We start from the raw sequence: 8,821 nt of genomic DNA on the forward strand, positions 1-8,821 counted from the left end.
TTTTTTATGGAATTTGACAGCAAGGGCCATTTATTATTTTTGCATGCCTTAGGGGGTTCTCTGAACATTTTGATACTAAAATGAACTTATTGCAAAACAGGTAAATCACAGAAATTGATTTTGCAACCTTATGTTAAATTTATTTAAGTGAAGGGTTGTTTAAACATGGTGATTTTGGAAACATTTGACCTTGAAAAAAGTAAGACTAAATTTTTTCAGAATTACTCAATTATGCAATGATAAGACCTATTTCTAGGTTTTTTTGTATAGGTATTAATTGTATTCCTAGTATAGGTCGGCTTTGTATTCTTATTTTAATTGGGGCTTATTCAACTTTAAATTAATAGGCATTTCTTGTACTTAAGTTTAAACATAGTATTCAGTTTATACGTATATTTTTTAGTTATTTTAATATGGTATCAAATTTAGAGGTAATGGGTTGGAACCCTGACTCCGTTAATTCACTACATTTAAATGAAATATTTTATGTGTTAAGTTTTAGCTATTAAAAAAGAGTTTGAGCTCACAAGTAACAAAGATTATTAAAATATTAATTAAATGATTAAATTACATCTTCTTATAAGCTTAAGTTTTGAAATTAGTGGTGATTTATGTGTGTGGTGAGAGAACTCCTTATATTTGCTAGCTTTATGAGCACGTATTCGATGGTGCATGCAATAGTAGCCCAAAGCATGTTCTGGATATCCCACAAGTTTCGAGCAAGGTGATCAAAACGAGAAAGAAAAAATTCAACATATCTATCTTCGTTCAATTTATCATGCATTTTCTTTTTAGTTTTCGAATAATTCACGATATGCCACATAGTAAAGTTAATAAATATCAAATCATGAGAGCAACAAAAGAGAAAAAAAAAAAAAAAACAAGAAAAAAAAAACATGTTGAGCGCAACTGTGGCCGGCATTATGAAATCCTCAAGGTGGTCGGCAATGAAAACAATATCTTCTATGGGCCCTCAGAAAGAAAGCAGTGGTGTCTTTTCTTTTGAGTCCATTGACAAAGATGGCTTACTTACTCCACAAAATTAGGATTATTTAGATTCTTTTCTTTTTTTTCCTTTTTAATGTGCGGTTGAAAAGAGCAACAATCATAAACATCAGTTAATAAAGTATGTTGTTAACTTCTTTCGATTTATAATTATGAGCATTGTCGTTATATGAATTAATAAAGCTGTTCTCCTTTAAGTAGCATTGTCGTGTACTTTGAATTAATGTGTGATTTCATTGAAAGTTTTTTCATTCAATTGAATTCACCTCAAAAAGATGGAAGAAAAGGAGAAGAGCTGAGGATCTGATATTGAGATGTTACTCTGAATTCCACAAATCAAGGAAAAATGTACCCTTTTTTCCTCCCCCCAGATTGAACAGAAAAAACAAAAAGAAAAGAACAACCTTAGGAGCAGCAAGACCCCAGATTAAGGAGAGGCGTCAGCAGTGTCTAGTTTCTCACTTCAACATAAGCACATCACTTCTATTGCCTAGGAGGAGGGCTTAATCATGCCCCACCCCGCAACAGCCATGATCATCATAGCTTCGGGTTGTCAGAGGTTAGCCTGTGCCTCTGCAATTCGCTCTTTTAAGGGCTGTCATCAGAAGCCACAACTCAAATAGCATATTTTTTTGTCTGAAACTAAAGTGTCTATAGCCTAGGCTTGTATCATTTTGTCCAAGCCCCTCCGAGTGATAAACATGGAGGGCTTGTTTCAATAATGGTAACATTATTGATGGCTTTTGTTTTCAGATTCAAATTATCAATCATGGATGTTCTCTTTGTTGGGGATAATGTTTTAAATTCCAATGCTTTTTGTACCTAAGACATTTTAGTTTGTGATGAAAAAAATTGTTAGTAATATAACTTGTTTACGTGTTTTTCTTTATTGAATATTTATCGTGTACATGTAAATTGTATATGAATTGCATTGGATGTAGCTTATGGGTATAAGTAATGAGAATATCACACAAAAGATCTTAAACTTTACAATTTTTAATATATTGTTCGTAATCAATAATGGAATTGAGCATTCCATTTGCAAAAACAGTAACATTTCAATCATGATGATCTATTTTGATTATGTGAAGTAATGATTTTGTGACGCCAAGTCGAACTAAAATTGTCCTGACAAAGTATGATAGCAGCATAAACTAAAAATTGAAAATTGAAAAAGGAATTTAGAAAGTGAGAAAATAAGAAATAGGGAAGAGAAAGATCCTAGTTGCCATAAATAAGCAAATAGATAAATAATTCTAAAAGACTGAAATTTAATTGATACTTCAAAACTGCTTTGCAAAATAATACAAACCTACCTTTATATAGGCTAAGTTTGAGTACTTTTCAAGCAAAATACTTGGAGAAAAAGAAATAAATAAAACTACAAAAATAACCTTAAACTTGGACACAAAGCAAAATTCTTGTAGACAAAGAAATTAGATATTATTCTAAAATAACCTTCAAATGTTATGTCTGATTCTTTTCATTCTTGTGCTAATTTTTTTTGTTAGTTTATTCCAATTTAGTTGCATATTCTCTTGCATCAGTCTCCCCGGGTTGGAAAGAATTTGTCATCGAATTCAAATCATCTTTGCTTCGATCTTCGCATGTCCAATCAATCCTTTTCATCCTATACTTCTAAACACCAAAGTAAATTGATACCGGAAGAGAAACAACTTGCAACCCATAACAACATAACTGACATAGCGAAAGATTAAGTAACTACAATCAGAAACATCTTCATCTTCTGACCAAAAGATAAAACAAGCTCACAAGCTTAAGAAAGATAAAATTTCGCAAAGTATTTGAGAGAAAATTCTCTATTTTGATAATAATTCAATGAGTTTTTGTTTTACATTACAAAGCAACATATTTATATAAGATAAATATTTGTAGAGAAAGTAAATCTAATTATAGTAAGGAAATGAAAATAATTAAAGCAAATCTAATCATAGTAAGGAAATGAAATAAAATCCTAATATAAAATTGACAATTAAAGAGAATCGTGACATTCTTTTTTCTTTTCTTTTCTTTTTTTTTTGTACTTCTATCGTCTGAAAACAAGTAAAATTCTGATCAAACGGCGCTACTCCAATATTATTTTTGATATTTTTCGTTTTCGCCGAAAATATGGGAAATATACCGTCCTACATCAATAACTTTGAATATTAGATCTGAAGTTTCTTGTACCAACTTAAGATAATTCACTCTTCACACATCTTTCATTTATTATGCATGTTGAGTTTATTTTTTGTCTAATTGATTTACTTCATTCATGGTATCTAGTATGTCATCCAATGTGAATACATGTTTAATATTTACATTTACACAAATATTATAGAAGATGTATCTAATTCATGCCATTGTTTACATGAGTTGTTTCTTGCCTCCCATGTCTGTATTCGAAAGCTTGATAGATTCTATAATATTAAAGACATTTTTCATGTTAAATGTTCATTTATGTAAACTCAAAAGATTTAAATGTTCACTTCACTAAGAATTTTGAGTACATATCGTAGGGACTTATCCATAGGTTATAAAATGTATGATTGTTGGTTTCATCATTTGCAGTTAACGGTTGAGTGAAGTTGTTGCAGAGAAGTCAGGCGGACTGTGCCTTGGCATGAGCACATTTGCTGGTTTTGTATATGATGCTTTTGTGTATTGATGGACTCATGTTGTATATTCTGTATACGTGCGTATGTTTTGAATTAAGTTGTACGTATATGTAGATTATTGTTAAATTTTTTCGGTATCACACTTGTATTTTTTGTTAAGGCCATGAGATTGTTTATTAATGTCATGTGATTAAGGCATTTTGAAATGTTTTTTGTTTTTTAGGTATGTCATTTGATTTTAAAGTTGCAATTGATATATGTTGTGATAATGGATATATTTGAAGTTGTAATGCAGTTGCTAATGGACTTATGGATAGATGTAATTAATTATCAGTGGTGCAACTCCAGAATTTGATTAAAATGCCCCAAAAAATTTCAAAACTAAATATGGGGAGGAAATTTGTTTTTTTGTTTTTTTTTGTTTTTAGAAATTACCGAATTTTGCTATGTTTTTACTGTTCACATGTCACCAAATAGTAAAAAGGCACTATCCTCGTTTTTAGTCTATGCGCTTTTTGTCATTTTGAAAAGGTCATTAAAGCCACGTCACTAACCATATTGTGACTTTTTTTGGCCCAAAAAGTCACTATATGGAGTCATTAAACTCATACATTTTTATAGTGCCAACATGACATGAAGAAACCAACGTCCAAATTATTATTAGGAGGAATTGATAAAATAAAATAAAATAAAAAATTCAATCCCAATAAAATCAACATAACCAATTTCCTCATGACGCAATTGAGATCCTTCATTATGTGGACTTTCATCAAACATATGGTAGTAATTATTTTCTTCAACATATCTTATTGTATCAGCTACAAACTTAACTCTTCGAATAAATCTTCGTGAGGATAGATGCCATAAATTGGTGGAGTGACCCAATCTACAAAAAAATCTTTCTCAATAAATTTATCTTCCTCCTCCAAATGAGATGAAGATGGGCTTGATATTTTCTAACAAAAGTTAAGGCAGTGAAAGTGTCAGAAAATTCTGGAAGCTCAACTCTGAAACTTAAGTCTCCATGCTAATCATTCTGACCACATTGTTCCTGAACCAGAATAAGATTATGATACGGGTTCTCGAAATTAGATTTTGAATCGCAACTATCAATATCACGATGCATCTCCAAGTTTTGTGCCACTAGACATTAGGTTAACTCTGCAAATTGCCTATGCAAGTCTTCAATATGCACGTTTTGCACACTGTGTTCATGGTAGGCGACTTCCTCATTTGGAACCTGTCCACGCCAACCACGACCACGAGCCATGAAAAGCTAATAAAAAAATTATTCGAAGAAGACGCTAAGCTCTAATACCAACTGACGCCGAACATAATTAAGATTGTTCTAACACTGTATTATAGCAAAAAAAACTAAGAATTGAAGATTAAAAAAGGAATTTAAAAATCACTGCTTAAAAAAGGGTCAATTAGAGACGTTAGGGATAGTGACATTTAGAAGAAGAAAAAAAGGGCACTAAATGCGTCATTCTATTATTCAAATGACACCATTTTTCAAGTAGTGTCATTTGAATAGTGTTAAGTAATAATTCTAAAATTGAGATCTCACTCTAATAGGCATTTTATGGCACAAATTTAAACACTTAAATCTTAAAGTTTAAATGAAAATATATATGTATCCATGTGCTGCTTGCAAGTTGCACTGATAAGTAGAGGTGTCGAACATATGCATGTGGTTTGCTTTTCATATGTGCATATCTAAACATGTCTTTTTCTTTTCCTTCTCAGTTTTTCTTACCACTATATACTTGGTCGTTTACACTTCTCACGGTTAAACTAATGATTAAGTGATTAAATTTACATCTTCTTATCAGCTTAATCGATTGGGATAACTTGTAATTTAACATTGTATCAGAGCCAAAAGTCCTGGGATCGAACCTTGATTCTGTCAATTCATCCCCCATTTAAATTAAATATTCCACGTGTTGGACCTCACCTATTAAAAGGAAGTTTGAGCCCACACGTGAGGGGTAGTGTTAAACTAATGATTAAGTGATTAAATTTACCTCTTCGCCTCCGCTAACAGTTAAGGGATTAACTTGCGACACAAGCTTGTTGTCGTAAGACAAATAATTCATTATGTGTTACCTAAAAAACCTTATAGATATATTGTACAAATGAATCTTTTTACTTTTGATTCAAGATACTAGCAAGACATACCAGAGTGCTTGCTCACAATCTGTTCGATAAAATTATACATAACAAAATTCGATTATAATTACCTAATATGCAGATGGCAGTTAATAACCGCACAGATAGCGATTAGTAACCGCATGATCCGAATGCAGTTACTTAAAAGTAATAACTGCATAATGTGAATGTAGTTATTGCCAATAATCGTATCCGCATGTACAACCCTATTTAAATCATTTTAATTAATTTTTTTTTTTTTTAGTAGAAAATCTTTCATATTTCATTCAAAATAAGATTTAGAGCATAACAGCTATAACATCCCAGAACATAACGCTCTTACATAACATAGCCCAACGCTATGTTAATACAACATTATAGATACAATCAGTAAAATCTCATAATAAAAAACTATCAATGACAACAGCTTCACTAACCCATGCATAACTTCACTTGTGGAACAATTCTCAGCCTTCCAAAAATAGACTAGATCTAAGACATGGGTCTCCCAAATTTCCTTAAAACCTTATTTTACCAACCATGAGAGATAACATCTCACACCAAGTAGCCCAAATTTCCTTTCAATTACTACTATGTCACTATGGCATTAAAAATGGACGGAAAAATAATCATATGTGCCATACGTGACTATTTTTTAATGTTTCTTAAGGGTATTTTGGAAAGTTCAATGCAAAAATAAAACAAGACTAAAAAAAAAAAAAAATAGTAGTTGGAGAGACCTAGGTGTCACTTTTAAAAGAGAAATGGTAGATGCTAATTTTTTTCTCATATTTGGCTCATATTCTCCAAAAATCAACCATTAGATTTATGGACTTATGTGGATCCTACATAAGTCATTAGTGGACCCCACAAATCTAATGATTGATCTATTGAATTTATAAGAAAATATTGATCAAATAAGAAAAACTTATTGACCCATATCATTTCTCATTTTAAAACTTTGATAGAATAAATATAAAAAATATAGTATACTATATTTTTCTCTTAAAATTTTTATACAAAATTATCATAGTTCACCATATCAACAATATTGCTGAAGTACTTCACAATATATATATATATATATATAAACAAAATTGTTGTTCATAAATAGTAACAATATTGTTTCCCTTCCTTTGCCTGTTTATCCTCTTAACCAAACAAGCAAACAAAAGATCTCTCCTTTTAAAGCCTTCGTCTTTTTCCTTTTTCTGATTAATAGTACCTCATCTGGCAGGTTTGTTTGTTTGTTTGTTTTTTTTTTTTCTTCATGGTCTAGACTTTATGATAGGGATAAAGTTATGATTAGATACGATAATACTTGAATTATAATGCAATTCTAATTCATTAGGATTAGATTATTTAAATTAGTATTAGTTTATTTAATATTAGGATTAGGTTATTAGAATTAGAGTTTATTTGAATTTGAATATTAGAAGTTTAGGTGTTATCACTTTAAGCTTTATCAACTTGTATTTTTATTTAAATTCGTAATTAATGAGAATTAGATTGTGGTTTGTATCCAACCCCAATTTAATTCACTTGTGGTTTGTATCCGGCCCTAATTGGAGTTCATTATCAATACTATTTCCATTCTCATTTTCACATTCATCCACTATTCATCACTTTCATTAGAAATTGCCTATCACTGTAGAGATGATTATCATCTTCCTATCCACTAGCCAGAATATTCCATGCACATGTTAAATTGCAATAAACGTGTTTAATTTACAAGCCACTCAAATCTCAACCCAATCTTTTGTTCATATCTTGTAGGGTTGTCATATATATATATATATATATATATATGACAACCCTACAAGATATGAACAAAAGATTGTAAGAGATAACGTTATCAATGAGGAAAACAACAACTTCAAATTGGAGAATCAATACAAAACAATGTCAAATTATACAAAAAATAAAAATAAAAATAAAAGAGAAAAAGAATACAGTCTATGAATGGCAAGTAATATATAGCAGCAGAAATAATAGATACTGATAACAGGGCAGCAAGCAAGAAAGATGTCAGAATAATAATTAGAACATATAGTAAGACATAACGTTGTCAATCATAAGAAAACAAGAGCTTCAAAATTGGGGTTGACTTGGTTACAATCATCGAAGGTCCCAAACATATAGTTGGTTTGGGGTGGGTGATCTACAACGGCCGGGGACCATTTGATTCTTATTCACTAGAGCATCGGCCAGCCCTCTTGCCACAACAACCAACAAAAATCATTTGTATTCTATTGACCAATGGAATCAATTGCATGAGCCACATGTCCCATAACTTTATTGCCATTGCAACTTGCAACTACACAACACTCGCGCTCAATGCCAAAATAAATAAATAAATTGGGAGCCACCCATAAATCTCTAAAAACATAGCTCCGCGTGGGTAAGTGACGCGCCACATTAAGTCAATCTTAGAGGGTGTTTGGCAAACATCAACTCCCCACAATACTGTTCATAGTTAAAAATATTAAAAAATGAAATAATGATTGATATAGAAAAATGAAAATGTGGTATTGAAAAGTGAAAAAAATTTGTTTTGTAGTGATTTTCTTATTTTAATAGTAATAAAAAGTAAATGATGTGGTATAAAAAGTGAATGATGTGATATAAAAGTAAAAATGTTTTGATGATTGTTTTTGAAAAAATAAAATAAAAATGAAGTGAACAGTATAGGAGAATGTGGTGCAGTTTAACAAACAAGGTCTTAGTGCTTCAGGTAACTGCGAAAAAAATATATAAGCATTTTTTTTTTTTGCAGTATATGTTCATATGCAAATCTCAGCCTAATTTGTTCTGATTGTACATTATTCTGGACTAAACGAAACTTTTTATTAGAATTACTCACGTTGTATATAATATCAGTTTTTAAAATGCCAGCATTTTGTTTTAGCTTTTACATGGCGTTTTCTCCGTTTTTAGCGGTGTTTTCCTAGAATAGTTGCTAAATTTATTTACCATCGCTTTTAAAAAAATATATTTTCTGATACTACATGTTGGCATACAAAACAAATATTATGCTAAAATACACA

The sequence above is a fragment of the Corylus avellana genome, chromosome ca5 (genome assembly GCF_901000735.1).
Source record: "Corylus avellana chromosome ca5, CavTom2PMs-1.0".
NCBI lineage: Eukaryota > Viridiplantae > Streptophyta > Magnoliopsida > Fagales > Betulaceae > Corylus > Corylus avellana.